Source organism: Erinaceus europaeus, chromosome X (assembly GCF_950295315.1).
Source record: "Erinaceus europaeus chromosome X, mEriEur2.1, whole genome shotgun sequence".
NCBI classification, from domain to species: domain Eukaryota; kingdom Metazoa; phylum Chordata; class Mammalia; order Eulipotyphla; family Erinaceidae; genus Erinaceus; species Erinaceus europaeus.
The window spans coordinates 97,148,648-97,171,025 of NC_080185.1; positions in this window are offsets into that span (position 1 = coordinate 97,148,648).

Sequence of the window (22,378 nt, forward strand, 5' to 3'; positions counted from 1 at the left end):
CCTATCCAACAATGACATCAATAACAACAACAATAATAACTACAACAATAAAACAAGGGCAACTAAAAGGGAAAATTAATAAATATATTTTAAAAATTTAAAAAGATAGTTATGTGGAAAAATGGGAGATGTTATATACAAACTATTATATTTACTGTCGAGTGTAAAACATTAATCCCCCAATTAAAAAAAAAAAACAGAAGGAAAGGCTGCAGTGATGCGTTCACCAGCCAAGGGATGCTGGTGTGACCAGAAGAGGAATGATCAAGAAAGGAGACTGCTAAAAAATCTTATGGGGAGTTGGGCGGTAGCACAGCAGGTTAAGTGCAGGTGGCGCAAAGCGCAAGGACCAGCTTAAGGATCCCGGGTCCATCCCTCCCCCACCTGTAGGGGAGTCACTTCACAGGCAGTGAAGCAGATCTGCAGGTGTCTATCTTTCTCTCCCCCTCTCTGTCTTCCCCTCTTCTCTCCATTTCTCTCTGTCCTATCCAACAACGACATCAAAAATGACTACAACAATTTTTAAAAAGGCAACAAAAGGTAATAAATAAACAAATAAATATTTTTAAAATATTTTTAAAAAATCTTATGGTGGAGTGTGTTCTGCCAACACCTTGATTTCCACTCCAGCCTCTATCTCTGTGGTACCTTGGTCAAGTGTTGTTTTTCTTTTCTTTTATTGTCCCTTTTGTTGCCCTTGGTTTTTTTATTGTTATAGTTATTGTGTTGTTGTTGATGTCGTCGTTGTTGGATAGGACAGAGAGAAATGGAGAGAGGATGGGGAAGAAGGAGTGGGGGAGAGAAGGAAAGACACCTGCAGACTTACTTCACCACCCGTGAGGCGACTCCCCTGCAGGTAGGAAGCCGGGGACTCAAACCGGGATTCATCTCTTTTTTTTTTTTAAAGATTTATTTATTTATTAATGAGAAACATGGGAGGAGAGAGAAAGAGCCAGACATCACTCTGGTACATGTGCTGCCAGGGATTGAACACAGGACCGCATGCTTGAGAGTCCGATGCTTTATGCACTGTGCCACCTCCCGGACCACATCGAACCAGGATTCTTACGCCAGTCCTTGTGCTTTGCACCACCTGCACTTAACCCGCTGCGTTACCACCCGACTCCTGGTCAAGTGTTTTCTGTCACTGAGTCTTAGTGAAATGAGAATTAAGAGAATAATACCTGTCTCGTAAGGCTGCTGTGCAAAGTGCCTAGCCTGGCACCTGGCAATACTCGAGGACCTTTGTTGTTAATGCAGAGCCTTGTGGAAGCAGGTGGAGAGGTAGTGATATATGTACAGTAGGGTGGTTTTTGTTTGTTTGTTTGTTCGTTTTGCCATTAGGGTTATTGCAGGGGCTTGGTACCTGCACTACAAATCCACTGCTCCTGCAGCCATTTTAAAATTTATTTTAATTAATTAATTAATTTTGATAGGGCAGAGAAATTGAGGGAGGAGGGGAAAGATAGAGAGGGAGAAAGACAGAGAGACACCTACAGACCTGCTTCACCACTTGTGAAGTGACCCCTCCCCCATGCAGGTGGGGACCTGGAGGCTCAAACCGGGATCCTTGCACGGGCGGGTCCTTGCGCTTCGTACTATGCGCGCTCAACCCGCTACACTACTGCCAGGCCCTCCAGTAGGTTCTTGAGTAAATATATTACCATGATGGGAAAAAAAGAAAAATCCCAAGTCACCAAGGAACAAAACAATGATACTTAAGGACCTGCTTTCTTCTTTATACGTCGTTCTGTTCGGCCATTTCCAGGACTGGAAAAAAGTTCATCCCGTAGAGTTCACGCTTCACCACACTCAGGGCATGTCCCTGGCAGAGCCTGGAGTCATCATGGATGGCTTCAAAGGATGGTTCACGAATGGTGGCACAATGCCATATATATCATTCTTGATCTCTCTCTCTCTCTCTCTCTCTCTCTCTGAAATTTAAAAGGGAAAAAACTAGTGGCTGGGGAAATGACTCAACTGGTCAAGCATGTCCAATGCTTTCGATCCCTAGCATCACCTGTACTGGTGTGGTGCTCTGGTTTCTCTTTCTCACTTCCTCTCCGTCTCTTTCTCGCTCCGTCTCTCTCTCTCTCTCATCATTTTTAAAAAATTTTTTAAAAATTTATTTATTTCCTTTTGTTGTCCTTGTTTATTGTTGTAGTTGTTATTGATGTCGTCATTGTTGGATAGGACAGAGAGAAATGGAGAGAGGAGGGGAAGACAGAGAGGGGAAGAGAAAGAGAGACACCTGCAGACCTGCTTCACCGCCTGTGAAGCAACTCCCCTGTAGGTGAGGAGCCAGGGGCTCGAACCAGGATCCTTATGCCGGTCCTTGCACTTTGCTCCACGTGCACTTAACCGGCCACACTACCGCCAGACTCCCTCTCTCTCTCTTTTAACCAGAGCACTGATCAGCTCTGGTTTATGGTAGCGCAGAAAATTGAACCTGGGACTTCAGAGCCTCAGACATGAGAGTCTCTTTACATAACTCCCTCTCTTTTGCCTCTGACATGAAACTCTTGTCACGTATATGCATAAAATAAATCTTTTAATTTTTGGAAGCTTGCCAGGAGCCATGGAACCACTTAGGCACAAGGCCCAACAGACACAAATAAACAAATTGGTAAATTGCAAGAGAGTTAGTTAGAAGTACAGTTGCCATTTCCAAGAACTTAAATGAGGACTGTGTGTGTGTGTGTGTGTGTGTGTGTGTGTATGTGTGTGTGTGTACAGATCCATCAGAAAGATAATAAATTGAAACACAAAGGCAGGCGACATGTACTATGTTCAGGTGCCACCTTCTGCCTCTTCCCATGTCATTGGCCTACTGCCTTGAACTCAGGACTATTTAGACAAGTCTACCCTTGACCCACTGGACCCAGCCCTTGGGGGCATGGCCTGACCTGTGAGCTCCTGAGACTCCCAAGGCTCAGGCAGACAAAGTCCTTTGAGGTCACATGACCACAGTAAAGGCAGGACTCAAACCCACATTCTCTTAGCTGTCTGTCCCTGTAACTCAGTCCAAGTTCAGTCGAGGCAGCTGCAGTAGAATGAACAGCTTGCTCAGAAGCATTTGGCTGTAGTTCCGGGTGTGACCGCACTTGACCTGGCCGTAACCCCCTGAAGCACGGGTGTGGATCCCGTTCCCATCCCCTCTGCAGCCATTGTGGAGAGCTGTACTAAAGCTTCTTTGAAGAAGTTATCTCTGGGGCTAGGCGGGGGGTGCACACACACTTCACTATGCTAGGGCCAGGGTTCAAGCCCCCAGTCCCCACCTGGGGGTGGGGGGGGGAGTTGGGAGCTTCACAAATGGTGAAACAATACTGTAGGTGTCTCTGTCTCTCCCTCCCTATCTCCCTCTATCCTCTCAATTTCTCTGTCCTATCAAATAGGAAGGAAGGAAAGAAGAGAGGGAGGAAAGGAGGAAGGAAGAAAGGAAAGAAGGCATGACTGCCAGAATCAGTGAATGAATAGTGCAGGCATCAAGCCCCAGCAATAACCCTGGTGGCATAAATAAATAAATAAATAAATAAGTGAATGAATGAATGAATGAATAAATAAATAAATAAATATCTCTGGGGACCCAGGAGATGGCACAGTGGTAGAGTTCTGCACCTCCCAGCCTGAATCCTGAGTTCGATCCCCAGCAGCACATATGCCAGGGTGACACTCTGGTTCTGTCTCTCTCGTGAAAGAAATCAAAGTAATTTCGGGGTTCTCTCTCAAGAGTCTCTGTATTAAATGTAAAAACAGTGCAGCCTCTGCAGAGTACAGTATGGTGGTGGTTCCTCAACAAATCAAGTGCAGAAGCCATATGGTCCAGAAATTCCACGTCCAGGTTTATGTCCCAAAGAAGGGGAAACAGGAGTGAATGTTTGCACGCTCATGCTCATAGCAGCTTTAGTCACAAAAGCCAAAAGGTGGAAGCAGTGCAACTGTCCATAAACAAAATGTGCTGGGGGGGTAGTGGTTCCCCCAGTTATGCACACACATACACAGGCATACAAACCCTGTGCCCTCTCCTCCAGCTGACCTAGCTCCTGGATTGCAGTTTGTCCTTTTTGTCTGTCACTTTGAGTGGGCCAGTCCAGGACATTAAGTACATTCACAGTGCCATGCACGCATTACCATTATTTCCAGAACTTTCTCACCACTCCCAACCTGAGTCTCACTTTCTCCCGCATGCCCAGACCTCTGGTAACCACAGTCTGCTTTCTGTCCTTATGACTCTTGCTAACTCTGGGTACCTCATATAAACAGATTCTTTTTTTTAAAATATGTATTTATTTATTTATTTATTCACTTTTTGTTGCCCTTGTTGTAGTTATTATTGTTGTCGTTGTTGGATAGGACAGAGAGAAATGGAAAGAGGAGGGGAAGACAGAGAAGGGGAGAGAAAGATAGGCATCTGCAGACCTGCGGTGAACTGGGATCCTTTCGCGGGTCCTTGCGCTTTGCGTCACCTGCGCTTAACCCGCTGCGTTACCACCCGACTCCCATAAACAGATTCTTAATGGGTTTGCCTTTTGTACCCTGGTTGCTTTCACTGAACACAGTATCTTCAAGGTTTATTCCTGTTCTAGCATGTGGCAGAACATTTTAAAAAAATATTTATTTATTTATTCCCTTTAGTCACCCTTGTTGTTTTATTGTTGTTATTATTGTTGTTATTGATGTCGTCGTTGCTGGATAGGATAGAGAGAAATGGAGAGAGGAGGGGAAGACACAGATGGGGAGAGAAAGAGAGACACCTGCAGACCTGCTTCACCGCCTGTGAAGCGACTCCCCTGCAGGTGGGGAGCTGGGGGCTCCAACCGGAATCTTTATGCCGGTCTTTGTGCTTTGCGCCACGTGTGCTTAACCTGCTGCACTACCGCCCGACTCTCATGGCAGAACATTTTTTAAAATGTTTAAAAACATTGTTTTATATTTATTTTGCTTTCCCTTTTGTTGCCCTTGGTTTTTTTTTTTATTGTTGTTGTAGTTATTATTGTTGTTGTTACTAATGTCGTCGTTGTTAGATAGGACAGAGAGAAATGGAGAGAGGAGGGGAAGACAGAGAGGGGGAGAGAAAAAGAGACAGACACCTGCAGACCTGCTTCACCGCTTGTGAAGCGACCTCTCCTGTAGGTGGGGAGCCAGGGCTCAAACTGGGATTCTTACGCCAGTTCTTGCACTTTGTGCCACCTGCGCTTAACCCACTGGCTACCTCCTGACTCCCAGGATTCCTTTTTTAAGGCTGAATAATATTTCATCATGTGACTAGAGCACTTTTTTTTTAAACTGCTTCCAGTGTTATTGCTGGGGCTCAGTGCTGGCACTATAAATCCACTGCTCCTGGCAGCCATTTTTTTCTTTCTATTAATCTTATTAGGACAGAGAGAAATTGAGAGGGGAGGGAAGATAGAGAGGGAGAGAAAGATAGACACCTGCAGACCCGATTTACCACTCATGAAGTGTCCCCCTGCAGGTGGGGAGCCGGGGCTCAAACCCTGGTCCTTGCACACTGCAGCATGTTCACTCAACCAGGAGTGCTACAACCTGGGCCCCCATTTTTTCAAATGGTGAATTTTCTGCTACATATTTGTCACAATTTAAAAGAAAGCTATGAGCAGTGACACTTTGGGTTGAGTCCACATGCCATAATATGCAAGGACCCAGGTTCAAGCCTCCGGTCTCCACCTGCAGAGGGAAATCTTCGCAAATGGTGAGGCAGTGCTACAGATGTCTCCCTTCCTCTCTCCCTCTCTATCTTCCCTTCCCTCTCAATTTCTCTCTGTCTCTATCAAATGAATGAATATACAAAAAGAAGAGGGAGTCTTTTACCAAAGAGATAAAAAATGAAAAAAATAAATGGCCACTGGGAGCTCTGGAGTCATTGTGCATACACCGAGGTCCACAGATAACCCTGGTGGCAAAAATAAAACAAAAAAGAGGGGAGATTGTGAACACTGAGAAAAGACTCCACATCACAAAGTCCTTTTTCTGTCATATCTGACATCAGAATATTTGTCCCTGTCAGTTCTTTTTTTTAATCTTTTTTATATTTATTTATTTATTTTCCCTTTTGTTGCCCTTGTTTTTTATTGTTGTAGTAGTTATTGTTGTTGTTATTGATGTCATCGTTGTTAGATAGGACAGAGAGAAATGGAGAGAGGAGAGGAAGAATGAGAAGGGGAGAGAAAGATAGACACCTGCAGACCTGCTTCACCGCCTGTGAAGCGACTGCCCTGCAGGTGGGGAGCAGGGGCTCGAACCGGGATCCTTATGCTGGTCTTGCGCTTCGCACCACATGCGCTTAACCCTCTGCGCTACTACCCTACTCCTTGTCCCTATCAGTTCTTTTTAATTCATCTTTTCCTTTTTACCTGAGCCTAGGTCATGCGAACTGCGGCAAAATAGCGCCCAGAGCCCATACAGGCGAGCCTGGGCCTTTTACTTTTGGTGCCATAGTACCTCTCATATGGTGCCAGGGCCTGGATCTAAGCCCTGTGAATAGCAAAGCATGTGCCCTACCCTGTGAGCTATCTCCTTGGCCCAGGGAATTGGTTCATGCTGAGCAGTTATCACTCAACACTCTGAAGCCATCTCTCCAGCAGTAAGGAAAATTCCACAGGTTCTTCATAATAAGCACTTACAGGAATCACTCCCTGTTTCACAGAAAAGAGAGAGAACAGTTCATAAGGATGCCTCCCTTCTCTGGGCCAAGTTCAGGGAGATCAGGCAGGTCCTGCATCTAATTAGAAAGCCCCAAGAGGCAGGCTGATTCACTGGCCCATGATTTACAAGCAGATGAAAATTTCAGGTTTTGCAACTAGGGCTCAAAATGAAACTATTTGGGTTTCACAGACCTGCTGCAGCGTGCTGGCGGAGCTGGGGCTTTGGTAAACAGGCTGGCGGGGAAACCCAGCTCCTCCTCCACTAGCCTGAGCTGGAGGGAGGTGCTGAGGCAGCAGCTTGATAAGGACAGGAATGAAGGCCCAAATAGGGTTTGGAGTTGAGAGGACTCCAGGGGGTGGAAGCTGGGGGAAGAGGGGGGTGTCGAAGGGATTGTGACAGATCAAAGGCCCCCCTCAGGCCAAACCTGTGGAAAGTGCTTTGATCTCCTAATCACATCTATTTATCTTGGGTCCAGCCTGAGACAAAAGAACCACCCCAAGGATCAGCCTTTGAGGCTCAGTGGGTATTCTGGACCTGGGGCTCCCAAGGAGGCCATCCAGGGGTCCCTGAGCACCAAAGGGCCAGGCTGGGCAGGAATTAATGAACCTCACCTTGCTGGCTAGCCAACAGGGACCCAGAGAGCTGCCCATGAGATGGGAGGGGAGGGTTGTTGAGGAATAAACAGAAACTTTTAGGCCATGACCTGATTATTTGCCTAGAAAGCTGGCCAAAATGGCGGCCAGATGCAAGGGCCGAACAACCACATCCATGGGAATCATTATGTCTTGTGGAGACAGGCAGGACTAAGGGAGTGACCTCTAGTTGCATTCTCCCAACTAAAAGCAGAGCTAACAGCACACACTTTATGCCTAACGCTGTTCTTGGCACTTTCCCTTTCTCAACCCACGGCTACACCATCACAATCCCCATTTTACAGATGAGGAAACTGAGGTGCAGAAAGGTTAAACGCAAGATGACTCAGTCTGCACATGGTGGAGCAAGAGACTTGGATCCCAGCCTGGTACCACCATCCAGAGGTCTCAGTACTAAACCCCTGGCCTTCTCAGCCTTGGTTTCCTTCAGATGCTAAAGCAGTGGGACTGGGGAGAAGCAGGACTTCAATGGCCTGTACAGGCTCTGTCTGTCATCCAGGCCTGTCATTTCAACCTCCCAGGGTCTTTTTCCTCCGACTTTTTGTCAAATATAATAACAGCCCCCTGCCTCAAAAGGGAGTTGGAGGGTGGGAGTTTGAAGTTGGAGAGACACCAGGAATGTGCAAGTGTTACAACAGGGAAACCTAAATGCTACACAGACAGGGGAGTATTTCTCTGAGCTTCCTGCAAGATCAAAGTCTTGAGAGGTGTGCAGTGGAAAGAGTTGGGGAGCAGAGATGACTGGCAGAAAAGGGTTGGTTGAGATGTTTAAATCAAAGTCCTGGTTGGGGTGTGTGTGAGTGTGTGTAGGGGGGGTGTTGTGCTGACCGGAAAGGATTCTAAAGGCCCTTCAGGGCCTACCAACAGAACCGTTTTACAACTCCAGGCGGTGCTGTTCACATAGGACACAGTGTTACTAACTACCCCCTGGAGTTGTTCAGCATGAGGCTGAGTGGGAGAAACTTCTAGAAAGGGCACTTTTGCCTAGGAAACAGGCTCAACTCTGACCACAGGCCTTGGGTGTACAGAGTAGGAACTGAAAGGCCTGAGGCTTTGGACTGGGAGGGTAGGGAAAGGGCAGAGGTCAAGAGAGGGGGCTAGAGAGGCCAGGGGTGGGTGGAGGCTGGGGGGAGGGGCAGAGTCATTGGGAAAAAGCTCAGGGATGCCTCCACCCCCATCCCACCCGACCTGCGGGAGGGAGACCCTGACCACATCAGGGGTGTGTGGCGAGGAAATGAGGCCTCCTCAGGAACGAGCTGCAAATGAGAACCGTATGGAGTCTTGGGATCCCCGAAGAAACACAGGGAAAGGATACAGTTGCGTCCATGGGAAAGTTATTATCATCTCTGCTGAAGTTAAACATTCAGAAGGGTCTGCTTTCCATCTCCGCCTGAGATCCTGTGAAGGGGGAGGCGTCCCGGGCTTGTCAGAGGGGCCTGGTGGGTCATGTTTTCCAAGGGGAGTCAGAGATAGGGAGGAGCTGTTAGGGCCCCAGGGAAGGAGAGCAGTGCAGGCCTTGAGGAGGCCTTCTGAAGTGATAGCCTCCACTCCTGCCCTGCCTGGGCTCTCTCTGTACCAGTACACAGAAGTCATTTTGCCCATAGCGGGCAAAAATGGAGGGGTGTGTCTGTGTGTGCGTGTGCGTGTGTGTCACAGGCTGTACTTCACCTCTGCATGTCCCTGGGTAGAGTGAAAGGCTTTGTTCCCCTGAAGAGAACATCAGATGCCTTAGATCTTGGGCAAGGAGACCTGCAGGAAGGTGAGACCTTAGCTTTCTGATAAGTTCTCTCTCATAGGGATAGAAGCGAGTTAGGAAGAGAGATCCAAGAAGGGATGAGGCCCAGCCTCTGGGACCGTCCAGTTGTGACCTTGGGGACAATAAAAATGCCTCAGAAAATGGTCCTTCTGCTGTTACTAGGAAGGTGTGCTGTCCAGCCAAACACGCTGCCAGGCCCTAAAAGGCCCCTGACTTTCTCCCCCACCCCCACCCCCCAGCGCTACTGGGCATTGCTAAGTTTTCCTGTGGAAAATAATGAGGAAAGAGGACTTTTATATTTACCACCAAGTTTATTACTGGGGTTCAGTGCTTCCACTGCTCCCGGTAGACATTTTTTTTCTTTCGTTTTCTTTCTTTCTTTCTTTCTTTCTTTCTTTCTTTCTTTCTCTCTTTCTCTCTTTCTTCCTTTCTTCCTTTCTTTTTTTCTCCTTTATTTGAAAGAGACAGAAAGAAATTGAAAGGGGTGGTGGAGATAGAGAGGATGAGAGACCTTGAGACACCTGCAGCACTGCTTCACTACTTGTGAAGCTTCCCCTGCAGGTGGGGAGTGAGGGCTCAAACAGGGGCCTTTGCACATGGTAACATATGTGCTAAACATGTTTGCCACCACTTGGCCCCTACTTTTATTTATCTTTTAGAGACTTATTTATGAGAGAGAGAGAGAGAGAGAGAGAACACCAGCACATCACCTTGCTTCACAGTCCAACATTTTACCCACTACACTACCCCCCAGGCTGCAAAAGGTGACCCCTTCCTACTTTCCCCTCAGGGGCCTGCCATGACTTAAAAGTGGGCTGTGATAGATATGGGCTCCAGGGCCTACAAGACTCAGGCCTTGACCCCCCCCACCCCCCATCCCCCCACCCTCGTCTCCAGTTCCTCCACTGGACAAACCACATCACCTCTCAGGCCAGTTTTTTCATCTGTCAAAATGAAGAAGTTAGCACTAGTGGCCAGAAAATGTTTGCTTGTTTTTAAGATTTAATCATTTCAAGAGAGAACCAGAGCATCACTCTGGCACATGCAACATCAGAGATTGAACTCAGGACCTCATGCTTGAAAGTCCAATGCAGGGAGTCAGGCGGTAGCGCAGTGGGTTAAGTGCATGTGGTGCAAGGCACAAGACATAAGGATCCTGGTTCAAGCCCCCGGCTCCCCACCTGCAGGGGAGTCGCTTCACAGGTGGTGAAGCAGGTCTGCAGGTGTCTGTCTTTCTCTCCCCCTCTCTGTCTTCCCCTCCTCTCTCCATTTGTCTCTGTCCTATCCAACAACGACGACATCAATAACAATAACTACAACAACAATGAAAAACAACAAGGGTAACAAAAGGGAAAATAAATAAATACAAAAAAATTAAAAAAAAAAAAGTCTAACGTAGCCACTGAGCCACCTCCCTGGATGTTAACCAGAATGGTGTTAAGGATTAGCCCAGGGAGCTACGAGCAGCAGATCGCTTTCTCTCCTCTCCTCTCCTCTCCCGGATCAACTAGGAATACCAAAGGAGACCACTCGGACCAAAACAAGACAGGACTAGAATGACCACAGAAACCCAGTAAATCACCCGTGAGTACAAACACGCGTGGCTGGTGACAGAGAGGAGAGAGGGGCCTAAGGAGAGATTAAGTGACTGCTAACAGTTCGACAGTCTGTCAGTGGAGACACCACCTCCAGTCTGCTCCACCAACAAGGGGACAGCTGAAGGGAGGAAAGGACTCCCCAGAGACTCACCAAGTACAACTCTGAGTCTCCATTGCTACTACCCTCAGAATCTGGAGCAGCAACAGGGAGGGACACCAGGGCACAGAGATCTAACCGGGAAACTCAGGAGAAGACCTATACCTCGGTGGCATAGCTGAAGGGCTGTGAAAGTCTCTTTGCATAACCACTGGATTATCTCTGCCACACCCTGCTTTATCTCTTGGTCAGGAGTCATTGATTAAGCCAAGAAGCCTATTGATAGTTTAAAAGCCCTCAGGCTACCATAGCCTACAGGGGGAAAAAAAAAAAAAAGGCTTTTACACCACTGAACTCCAACTCAGGGATTGAAAAAACTGTTAACTTATATAAAATGGTTAAAACAACAAGAAAAAATAATGGAGACTCGAACCAGGACAAGAGTCCAGCTAAAAGTCCTCCAGAGGGCGAAGCACAAAACAACGAGTTCAACATCCAAACATTAGCTAAGGAAATAATAACAGGAGTGAGTAAAGAATTTGAAAAAATTGTAATCAGAACTGCAGGAACAACAAATGAGAATATGGAAGAAAATTCTAATAATCTCATGGTTATTAGAGAGCTGAAAGCTGAAATTGCTGAGCTAAGAAGGCAACTAGCTGAACAAGCTAAAACAGTATCAGAGCAGGGCAACAAAATAGATGAACTCCAGAAAGCAGTAGAGGGCAGAGAGAATAGAATCAATGAGGCTGAAGACAGAATTAGCAAGATTGAGGATGAATTAGAGACAACTAAAGAAGAAGTAAGAGATCTCAAAAAGAGATTAAGAGATGCTGAAAACAACAACAGAGTCCTATGGGATGACTTCAAAAGAAACAATATACGCATTATTGGCTTACCAGAGGAAGAAAGAGAAGGGGAGGAAGAAAGCGTTCTCCAGGCCATAATAGCTGAAAATTTCTCTAGTCTAGACAACACCAAAGACATAAAGATTCAAGAAGCCCAGAGGGTCCCAAACAGAATTAACCCAGACCTAAAGACACCAAGACATGTCATACTTAGATTGGAAAGGAATAAGGATAAAGAAAGGATCCTCAAGGCTGCAAGAGAAAAACAAAGAGTCACCTACAAAGGAAAACCCATAAGATTAGCAGCAGACTTCTCCATACAAACACTACAGGCCAGAAGAGAATGGCAAGATATCTATCGAGTGCTCAATGAGAAAGGCTTTCAGCCAAGAATACTATATCCTGCTAGATTGTCATTCAGACTAGATGGAAGCATCAAAACCTTCTCAGACAAGCAACAGTTGAAGGAAGCAACCATCACCAAGCCTGCCTTGAAAGAAGTTCTGAAAGGTTTCCTATAAACAACCAGACCACCACAAATAGAACACATATCAAAACACTCTAAAACTCTACAAGAATGGCGTTAAAATATCTTCAATCTTTGATATCAATAAATGTGAATGGCCTGAATTCACCTATTAAAAGACACAGAGTAGGAAGATGGATCAGAAAACACAACCCAACAATATGTTGTCTACAGGAAACTCACCTAACGCAACAAGACAAACACAGACTTAAAGTGAAAGGATGGAAAACTATCATTCAAGCCAATGGCCCACAAAAAAGGGCAGGAACAGCTATTCTCATATCTGACATGATAGACTACCCTATGATCCTGCAATTCCTCTCCTGGGGATATATCCTAAGGAACACAACATATCTATCCAAAAAAAATCTGTGTACACATATGTTCTTGGCAGCACAATTTGTAATAGTCAAAACCTGGAAGCAACCCAGGTGTCCAACAACAGATGAGTGGCTGAGCAAGTTGTGGTATATATACACAATGGAATACTACTCAGCTGTAAAAAATGGTGACTTCACCGTTTTCAGCCAATCTTGGATGGACCTTGAAAAAATCATGTTGAGTGAAATAAGTCAGAAACAGAAGGATGAATATGGGATGATCTCACTCTCAGGCCGAAGTTGAAAAACAAGATTAGAAAAGAAAACACAAGTCGAACCTGAAATGGAATTGGAGTATTACACCAAAGTAAAAGACTCTGGGGTGGGTGGGTGGGTGGGTGGGGAGAATACAGGTCCATGAAAAATGATGAATGAAATAGTGGGGGTTGTATTGTTGAATGGGAATCTGGGGAATGTTATGCATGTAAAAAAAAAAAAAAAGAAGTAGAAACGCAAAGCAGAAATTGACTGAGTTTGGAGTATGGCACCAAAGTAAGAAAGCAGAAGTACACTAGAGTTTGCAGTGAGTACCTCCCTAATACTTCCTCTCCACTTTTCCAAGCTTTGGGACCAGGATTGCTCAACAATTTGTTTGGCTTTGTATGTTAACTCTCTTTTCAGTCACCAGGTTCCAGGTGTCATCAGGATGCCGGCCAGACTTCCCTGGATTGAAGACACCACCAATGTGTCCTGGAGCTCAGCTTCCCCAGAGACCCATCCTACTAGGGAAAGAGAGAGGCAGACTGGGAGTATGGACCGACCAGTCAACACCCATGTTCAGCGAGGAAGCAATTACAGAAGCCAGACCTTCTACCTTCTGCAACCCTCAATGACCCTGGGTCCATGCTCCCAGAGGGATAGAGAATGGGAAAGCTATCGGGGGAGGGAGTGGGATATGGAGATTGGGCGGTGGGAATTGTGTGGAGTTGTACCCCTCCTACCCTATGGTTTTGTTAATTAATCCTTTCTTTAATAAAAAATTAAAAAAAAAAAAAAAAAAAAGGATTAGCCCATGTCAAATATTCACATGCCAAACTGATTGGTATGTGCCAAATACAGATTCCTTTCTCATTCCCCACCCTGACCTTTGACCAGCTCTGAGGAGACTCAGGCATTGAAGACTGGAACTGAAATGAGTTAACAATCCTACTCAGATGCTATTGATAATATCAGACACCTGACTGCAGACTCACGGCAATGTATCATGTGTTCTTTCTCCTTAATGAAGAGTCCAGGCTGAGAGTCATTCCACACTGCTGTGGCAATTCTGTAGCCTCCAGAGTCTTGGGGCCCCTCTATATTTCTGCTTGGCTTTGTTGTTGTTTGTTTGTTTGTTTGTTTTCTTTAGCATGGGGCTGCCACTGCCAAGGTCACAAGATGATTGCAGGAGCCACAACCATCAATCATCATTCCAGGCAGGTCAGGTTACAGATGGTTACAGATGCAGAAGGGCGTGGGGCAAAGGGGACTCTTCCCAGCTGTACAAATTGCTGTGAAGATTTGCCCTCAGGTTATCTCAGCTGTCTCTATGCTTCAAACAAAGCTGGGGCTATAGCATTTTCTTTTTTAAAAAAAAAAATTATTTATTTATTTATTCCCTTTTGTTGCTCTTGTTTTATTGTTGTAGTTATTATTGTTGTTGTTATTGATGTCTTCGCTGTTGGATAGGACAGAGAGAAATGGAGAGAGTAGGGGAAGACAGAGAGGGGGAAAGATAGACACCTGCAAACCTGCTTCACCACTTGTGAAGTGACTCTCCTGCAGATGGGGAGCTGGGGGCTCGAACTGGGGTCCTTACATTGGTCCTTGGGCTTTGCGCCACGTGTACTTAACTTGCTGCGCTACTGTCTGACTCCCTTGCACACAACACTGCCTTTAAGAAGATCCTAGGGGAGTTGGGTGGTAGTGCAGCAGGTTAAGCGCACGTGGCGCAAAGTGCAAGGATCCCGGTTTGAGCCCCCGGCTCCCCACCTGCAGGGGAGTCGCTTCACAAGCGGTGAAGCAGGTCTTCAGGTGTTTATCTTCCTCTCCCCCTCTCTGTCTTCCCCTCCTCTCTCCATTTCTCTCTGTCCTGTCCAACAACAATGGCATCAATAACAACAATAATAATAAAACAACAAGGGCAACAAAAAGGGAATAAATAAATAAATATTAAAAAAAAGAAAAGGGAGTCGGGCTGTAGCACAGCGGGTTAAGCGCAGGTGGCGCAAAGCACAAGGGCCTGCATAAGGATCCCGGTTCGAACCCCGGCTCCCTACCTGCAGGGGAGTCACTTCACAGGCGGTGAAGCAGGTCTGCAGGTGTCTATCTTTCTCTCCTCCTCTCTGTCTTCCCCTCCTCTCTCCATTTCTCTCTGTCCTATCCAACAACAACAACAACAACAATAATAACTACAACAATAAAACAACAAGGGCAACAAAAGGGAATAAATAAATAAAATAAATAAATAAATGTTTAAAAAAAAAAGAAAATCCTAAAAGGGACCGGGTGGTAGCCATCTGGTTGGGTGCACACATTACAATGCACAAGGACCCAGGTTCAAGCCCCCAGTCCCTACCTGTAGGGGAGAAGCTTCATAAGCAGTGAAGCAGTGCTGCACGTGTCTCTCTCTCCCTCTCTACCTCCCCCTTTCTCTCTCAATTTCTCTGTCTCTGTCCAAAAGAAATAAAAAAATAATTAAAAAGACACAAAGAATCCCTAAGATTATTAAGAAGAAGAGGAGGAGGAGGAAGAGGAAGAAAAAGAAAAGAAAGAAAGAAGGAAAAAAGGAAGGAAAGAAAGAAAGAAAGAAAGAAAGAAAGGAGAATCTTAGAAAGATGAGAAGACAGAGTCGATATTCACAGTACAGCAGCACTTGCTAAAATATCACGATGTCTCCATGCTGATGATAACTGGCCCTTCCCCAGGCCTTGCCTCCATGCCCCTTCTTGTGTCACTAACGCCTCTTCAATTGTTGCATGACCCGGCAATAGTAGAAGCAAGGCCTGGCCCCGTGCAGGCCCTCCAGAACCCCAGTCCAGCACTGAGCAGTCACTTGGCGAACAAGGCAAGGAGGTCACAGCGCAAAGGGGAAAACTACCCACAGCCTGTTCTCTTCGACTGAGCATACTCTGGGGTCCCCGGACCCCAGAAGGCCTTGCCAGGTGGCCCACCATTGGGGGATGTCCAGGAAGGAAGGGCATTAGAGAGAAGGAGAGAGAGAAAGAGAGACATCTACAGACCTGCTTTACCACTCGTGAAGCATCTCCTTCTTCTTCTTCTAGCGTTTGCCCTTCTTCCGTAGCCAGTCAACAGCAAAGCTGTCAGGAGCTGCTTGTTGCTGGCTTTGAAAGTGACTGGGATCCATGTGGATTCAGTCGGCTAGGAAGGATCGTCAGTTTCCCCAATGAATGGGTACTCACGGGATGCACCACGAGAAGGTTGATCCAATGCAACCCAAAGCATCTCCTTGCAGGTGGGGACTGAGAGCTTGAACCTGGGTCCTTATATATGGTAACATAGGCTCAACCAGGTGTACAACCACCAGGCCGGTTCCCTTGTCCATGCTTCTAACAATACTCATCATTCTCTGTTCATGCCCCCAGGGAGCCAAGGAGTAACTGTTCACAGAGGGTACATGTGGGGGGGGGGCAGAAACTGGGCAGAGCTGGACTACATGGCTGGTGGGGGGGAGCATGCACACAGCAGCCCTCCCTGGTATAAGACTGAGCCCCCCAGCAAAGGCTCAGACAGGAGAGGCAAACAGAGGCCAAAGCCACTGTCTCCAAGTGACACAACTTCCTCCAAGTAACATCTGTCAACCTGCATTTTGTTTTTAAAGATCTCTCTCTTCTGGCAAATCAAGACAACAATGAGATACCACATCGCACCTGTGAGAATGGACTATGTAAAATTGATGATGATGATGATGATGATGATGATGATGATGATGATGATGATGATGATAGTAGTAGACAGAAACCAGTGCCAAAAAAAAAGAAAGAAAGAAAGAAAGAAAGAAAAAGTCAGTCTGGGAACAGTGAAATCACACACATGCAAGGTCCTTGCTTTCCCCAAAAAAAGGAGATAAGGAGAGAGAGATGGAAAGGGAAGGGGGGAGGTGAGAGAAAGGGAAGGGAAAGACAACAACAACAAAAAAGAAAACCTAGCTCTTTTCTGGGAGGATGCACCCTGGGAATGAAAGAGAGAGAGAGAGAGAGAGAGAGAGAGAAAGGGAGGGAGGGGAGGAGGGAAGGAGGAAAGGAGGGAAGGAGGGAAGGAGGGAGGAAAAAAGAAATCAAGGGTCTCCAATCTATCCCACTCCCTTGGGTCTGATAGGATAGTAGGGGTTTGGGCCCACCTTTTTCACACAGTAACCAAAATTGGCTGTGACAGGTCAGACCCAAAGTGCTCATTGGTTTTGTCCTAAGCCTACAGCCCAGCCCTCCACCCTCAGTCCTTCCCTGGAACAAACTGTGTTGCCCTGGGACTTCTGAGTGTGTGTGTGTGTGTGTGTGTGTGTGTGTGTGTGTGTGTGTGTGTGTGTGTGTGTGTGTGTATGCACGTGTTCATCCAGAGCACTGCTCAGCTCTGGCTTCTGGTGGTGTCAGGGATTGAACTTTGAACCTCAGAGCCTTAGGCATAAAAGTCTTCGTGCATAGCTCACTGTGTTATCTCCCTCCCAGCCTTGGGACTCCCTGGATATGGAAGCCACAGCTGAGACGGTCTTGTGTGGGCTAGCCTAGGGTTCCTGACTCCTGGGAACCCAGAGTCACTGCCCTAAGACTCTAGGTTAACTCTCGTATGCTGCCACATCTGGACACTCAGGAGAAGAGTGCAGCTAATTCCCATGTACCTCCCAGCAAAAACTTCTGGTGCTTTTTGCTTCCTTGGCCAGAAATGGTTTTTGGAATATTGGGGTTCAGCTATCATTTTCAGTGAAAACTCTTCTTTTAAGATCTAACTTTTGAACAACTATTATAAAACATTTCACTCATTTGGAGAAAGGATAAAGTTGAGGAGAACAAAATTCTATATGAATACACACACACACAGAGAGAAAGAGAGAGAGAAAGAGAAATACCATATCCTGAGAGAGGTTTGGCCAACACCCCAAAACAAAATCCAGATCCTCCATGAAACACTCTCTTGGCATCTGACTTTTTTCCTTAGAGCATTTATCTCAATGTGTAATTATATATTTACTTATGAAGTCATTTGTTTTCTGTCTGAGGTTAGGGACCTGTTATATTTTTAAGCATATGTTCATTGCCTTGCATGGTTCAGACACTCAATAAATATGCATTGAATAAATTAATAACTTTTTTTTTTGAGGGAATGTTTCCAAAAACAAGATTTTAGGACTTTGCAAAGGAGTGAGACCAGTTCCCTCATGCTCTCACAACCATTCCAATTTGTGGTTAGGACTCTACCCTAAAAGAGAAGATGGGGTAGGGGGAGTCTGGTGTTGCCCTAAGCCCCAAATATGCACACTACCCTAACTCCTCCAGCCCTGCTACCCAGCTGCCCTAGTAACAGATAGCTCCATGACAAATTCCACCAGGATCCAGTGGCAGGAAGGAAGGAAGGAAGGAAGGAAGGAAGGAAAGAAGGGGGGTCGGCGGTAGTGCCGTGGGTTAAGCGCAGGTGGCGTAAAGCACAAGGATCAGCGGAAGGATCCCGGTTCGAGCCTCCAGCTCCCCACCTGCTGGAGAATCCCTTCACAGGCGGTGAAGCAGGTCTGCAGGTGTCTATCTTTCTCTCCCCCTCTCTGTCTTCCCCTCCTCTCTCCATTTCTCTCTGTCCTATCCAACAAGGACAACAACAATAACTACAACAACAATAAAACAACAAGGGCAACAAAAAGGGAATAAATAAATAAATATTTTTAAAAAAAGAAAGGAAGGAAGGAAGGAAAAAGAAGGAAAAGGAAGGGAAGGGAAATAATTGTTTCTTAGGCCATTGAAATAGCTCACTTGGATAGTGTGACGCTTTGCCATGCGCACAACCCAGGTCCAAGCCTGACTCCCACCACATTGGAGGAAGCTTTTTTGCACTGTGGTATCTCTCTCTCTCTCTCTCTCTTTGCCTCTGTATCTTAAAAAAGAGAAAAGGGAAGAATTGTGCCCACCTCCAGGGGGAAGCTACAGGAGTGGTGGAGCAGTGCTGCAGGTATCTCCCTTTCTCTCTGTCTCTCTCCCTCTCCATCCCTCTCTTCCTCACAAAAAAAAAAAAAAAAAAGATCGGCAGGATCGGTGGAGTCACACAGGCACAGAGCCCCCCATCAATAACTCTGATAAGGAAAGCAAGTAAGCAAGCAAAAAAATATGCTCGTAGATTCTGCAAGTGAGGAAATAGGCAATTTTGTTCCATGACATCTGGGGCCTCCCTGAGAGGTTTGGAGGCTTAGGGGGGTGGGGGGTGGGTAGGGGGGTGGCTGGAGGACATGTTGGTCAGCACCCGGGCCTCAGTTTCTCTTCCCGTGAGCCTCATCATGTGGACTATCTGATTGGGCCGGGGTTCACAACACAGTGTCTGGGTCCCAAGGGAATGTCAGCCAGGTGGCAGCTGGCTTGCCTTCGAGGACAGTCTCCTGAGTCACTCAGCACTGCTCCTGTCCCTGCCTGCTCACAGAGATGATTGCAAAGCAGCACCCAGGATGAAGCAGGAGAATTCAGACTCCACCTGTAGAGTGGAAATGCTCTCCTGCTTTTAGAAGATTCCTCAGGATTAGAAATACTGTGTGTACTCAACCCAGAGTACCAGTCTGGAGCCTGGGATCCCGCCCCCCCCCCCATACACGGCCCCACCCCAGTTGCTCCCCTCCCCTTTCTCTGCTTTGTCTTGCTTGTTTCCGGGCATCCATAGAAGGTACTGGAAGGAGACTGGGGCGTGGGGAGTGGGGTAGGGAGAGGAAGCGGAAAGCCCGGGTGTTTTCTCCTCTTGCTCTGGGCCTCCACAGCTGGAGCTGCTCTGGGGCTGACATCCAGGAGGACAAGCCTAGCGCAGTCCAGGCTTCTGCTCGCTGACCCAACTTCCGGGCTCTAGTGACCCCCACTATTCCCTATACCCCTCCAGCTTCAGGGGCGACAGGGGCTTCCTGCACTTGCTTATCTCTGGGCCGCCATACCTTCTCCTGTTTGGAGCCTCCGTTTTCTCATTCCATGTGCAAACAATTTGGGCCATTAAGTTTCATCCGTTCGAAACACCTTGAGGACTTCCTGTTTTCCTGTCTGAGCTTTGACCAATAGAAGGAGCAAGGCCCAGTGTGGGCGCTGAGGGTACAGAGAAGGTCTCAGAGTGTGTACCACAAGCACTGGGATCAAGTCTTGGCTCCATCTGGCAGTACATTGGATTCACTTAAAAAAAAATGTCTGGCCTGGTGGGGAGCTAACATAATGGCTCTGCAAAAGACTTTCATGTCTGAGACTCTGAGGTCACAGGTTTAATCCCTGGCACCACCAGAAGTCAGAGCTGAGAAATGCTCTAGTGAGTGAGTAAATGAATGAATGAATGAATGAGTGAATAAATGAATAAGTAAATAAATCTTTTTTTTTAAATCTTTATCTATTTGTTAAAGACAGCCAGAAATTGAGAGGAGGGAAGATAGAGAGAGAGAGAGAGACACCTGCAGCACTGCTTTACCACTTGTGAAGCTTTCCCCCTGCAGGTGGGGACTCAGGACTTGAACCTGAGTCCTTGCGCATTGTAACATGTGTGCTCAACCAGGTGCGCCACCTGGTTCCTGAATAAATAAATCTTTCTCTTGGTTTTTAAAACAATAATTTGTAATAAATGTTTTTGGAGCCCATATGTCATAACCAGAATTCCAATTAGCTCTTTAGACATTTTTAAATAGTACTGTATTTGCTGGAGAGACACAGATCAAGAGGGGGGAGGGAGAGATGATAGAGAAGAAGAGAGAGAGAGAAAGAGAGAGAGAGACTTACAACCCTGCTTTACCACTCATGAAGCTTCCCCTCTACAGATGGGGGCTGGGGGCTTGAACCTGGGTCCTTGTGCACCATAACATGTGTGCTCTACCAAATGTGTCACCGCTCAACTCCTCCTCTTTAGACATTTAGAGTTAGTCTGACAGATCTTTACTTTCTTGTACATTGTTTGGACTCACAGCACCCTCATCCACAGAGCCAAGAATGCCAGGCAGAAAATACATGGAGAGGGAGGGAGATAGCATAATAGTTCTGCAAAGAGGCCCACATGCCTGAGGTTCCATTGTCCCAGGTTCAATTCCCCATACCACCCAAGCCCGAGCTAAGCAGTGCTCTGGTAAAAATAATAAATAAGTGGTCCGGGAGGTGGTGCAGTGGATAAAGCATCGGACTCTCAAGAATGAGGCCCTGAGTTCAATCCCCGGCAGCACATGTACCAGAGTGATGTCTGGCACTTTCCCTCTCCTCCTATGTTTCTCATTAATAAATAAGTAAAATCTTTAAAAAGAAAAAGAAATAATAGAGGTACCAGGAGACTCAACCAAGTGAACCACCATTCAGCTCCAATAAAAATTATTAAAAAAAAAAAAAAGAAGAAAGAAGGGGCCTGGTGGTGGCGCACCTGGTTGAGCGCACATGTTACAATGCTCAAGGACCCAAGTTCAAAGTTTTTCACCTGCAGGGGAAAAGCTTTGCAAGTGGTGAAGCAATGTGGCAAGTGTCTCTCTATCTCTCTCCCTTCTCTACCACCCCCTTTGCTCTCAATTTCTGGCTGTCTCTAATAAATAAAGATAATTTTTTTAAAAATTTAAAAAAGAAGAAGAAGAAAGAAAATGCATGGGGTAACCCACCTCCAAGATGGCCTCCAGTGATCCCCGCCTCCTATTATCCAAGCCTTCTTCTACCTCTTCTCTAACCAGTAGGGTACTGTGGAAATGAAGGAATGTGACTTCTGAAGCAAAGTCACCAAAGACACCATGGCTTCTACACCGTTATCTCTTGGCCCATTTATGGGCGGGAGGCAGGGCGTGGGGAATCAGCTGCTAGACTTGGAGGACACTCTATGAAGAGCCCCCTGGAGGTGAGGAACTGAGGTGAGGCCTCCTGCCAACAGCCATGAAATTTACCATCTGGGAAACAGAAATCTGCATGCAACTGAGGCTCCATTACACTCACCAGGGATGCTAATGAAAACTGCCAATGGCAAGTACTGATAAGAATATGGAACTAGGGGGCTGGGTGGTAGTGCAGCAGGTTAAGCGCAGGTGGCGCAAAGCGCAAGGACTGGTGTAAGGATCCCAGTTCAAGCCCCCGGCTCCCCACCTGCAGGAGAGTTGCTTCACAGGCGGTAAAGCAGGTCTGCAGGTGTCTATCTTTCTCTCCTCTCTCTGTCTTCCCCTCCTCTCTCCATTTCTCTCTGTCCTATACAACAACAACGACATCAATAACAACAACAACAATAATAACCACCACAACAATGAAACAACAAGGGCAACAAAAGGGGAAAAAATGGCCTCCAAGAGCAGTGGATTCATGGTACAGGACCAAGCCCCAGTGAAAACCCGGGAGGCAAAAAAAAAAAAAAAGAATATGGAACTAACAAGGGCTGGCTGGAGGAACACCTGGTAGAGAATACATTATCCAGCTCAAGGACCTGGGTTCAAGACTCCATCCCTACTTGAAAAGGGGAGTCTTCGTGAGTGGTGGAGCAATGTTGTCTTTCTCTCTCCTTCCTCTATTAAAAATATGGCCTCTATTAAACATATGGCCACCGTGAGCAGTAGAGTGGTCATGCAGGCACTGAGGCCCAGCAATAACCCTGGAGGCAAATATATATATGGAGGGGCCAGGCAGTGGTGATTCTGGTATACTACCCAGATTATTCCATACAGTGTGCAAGGACCTGGGTTGAAGCCTCTGGTCCCC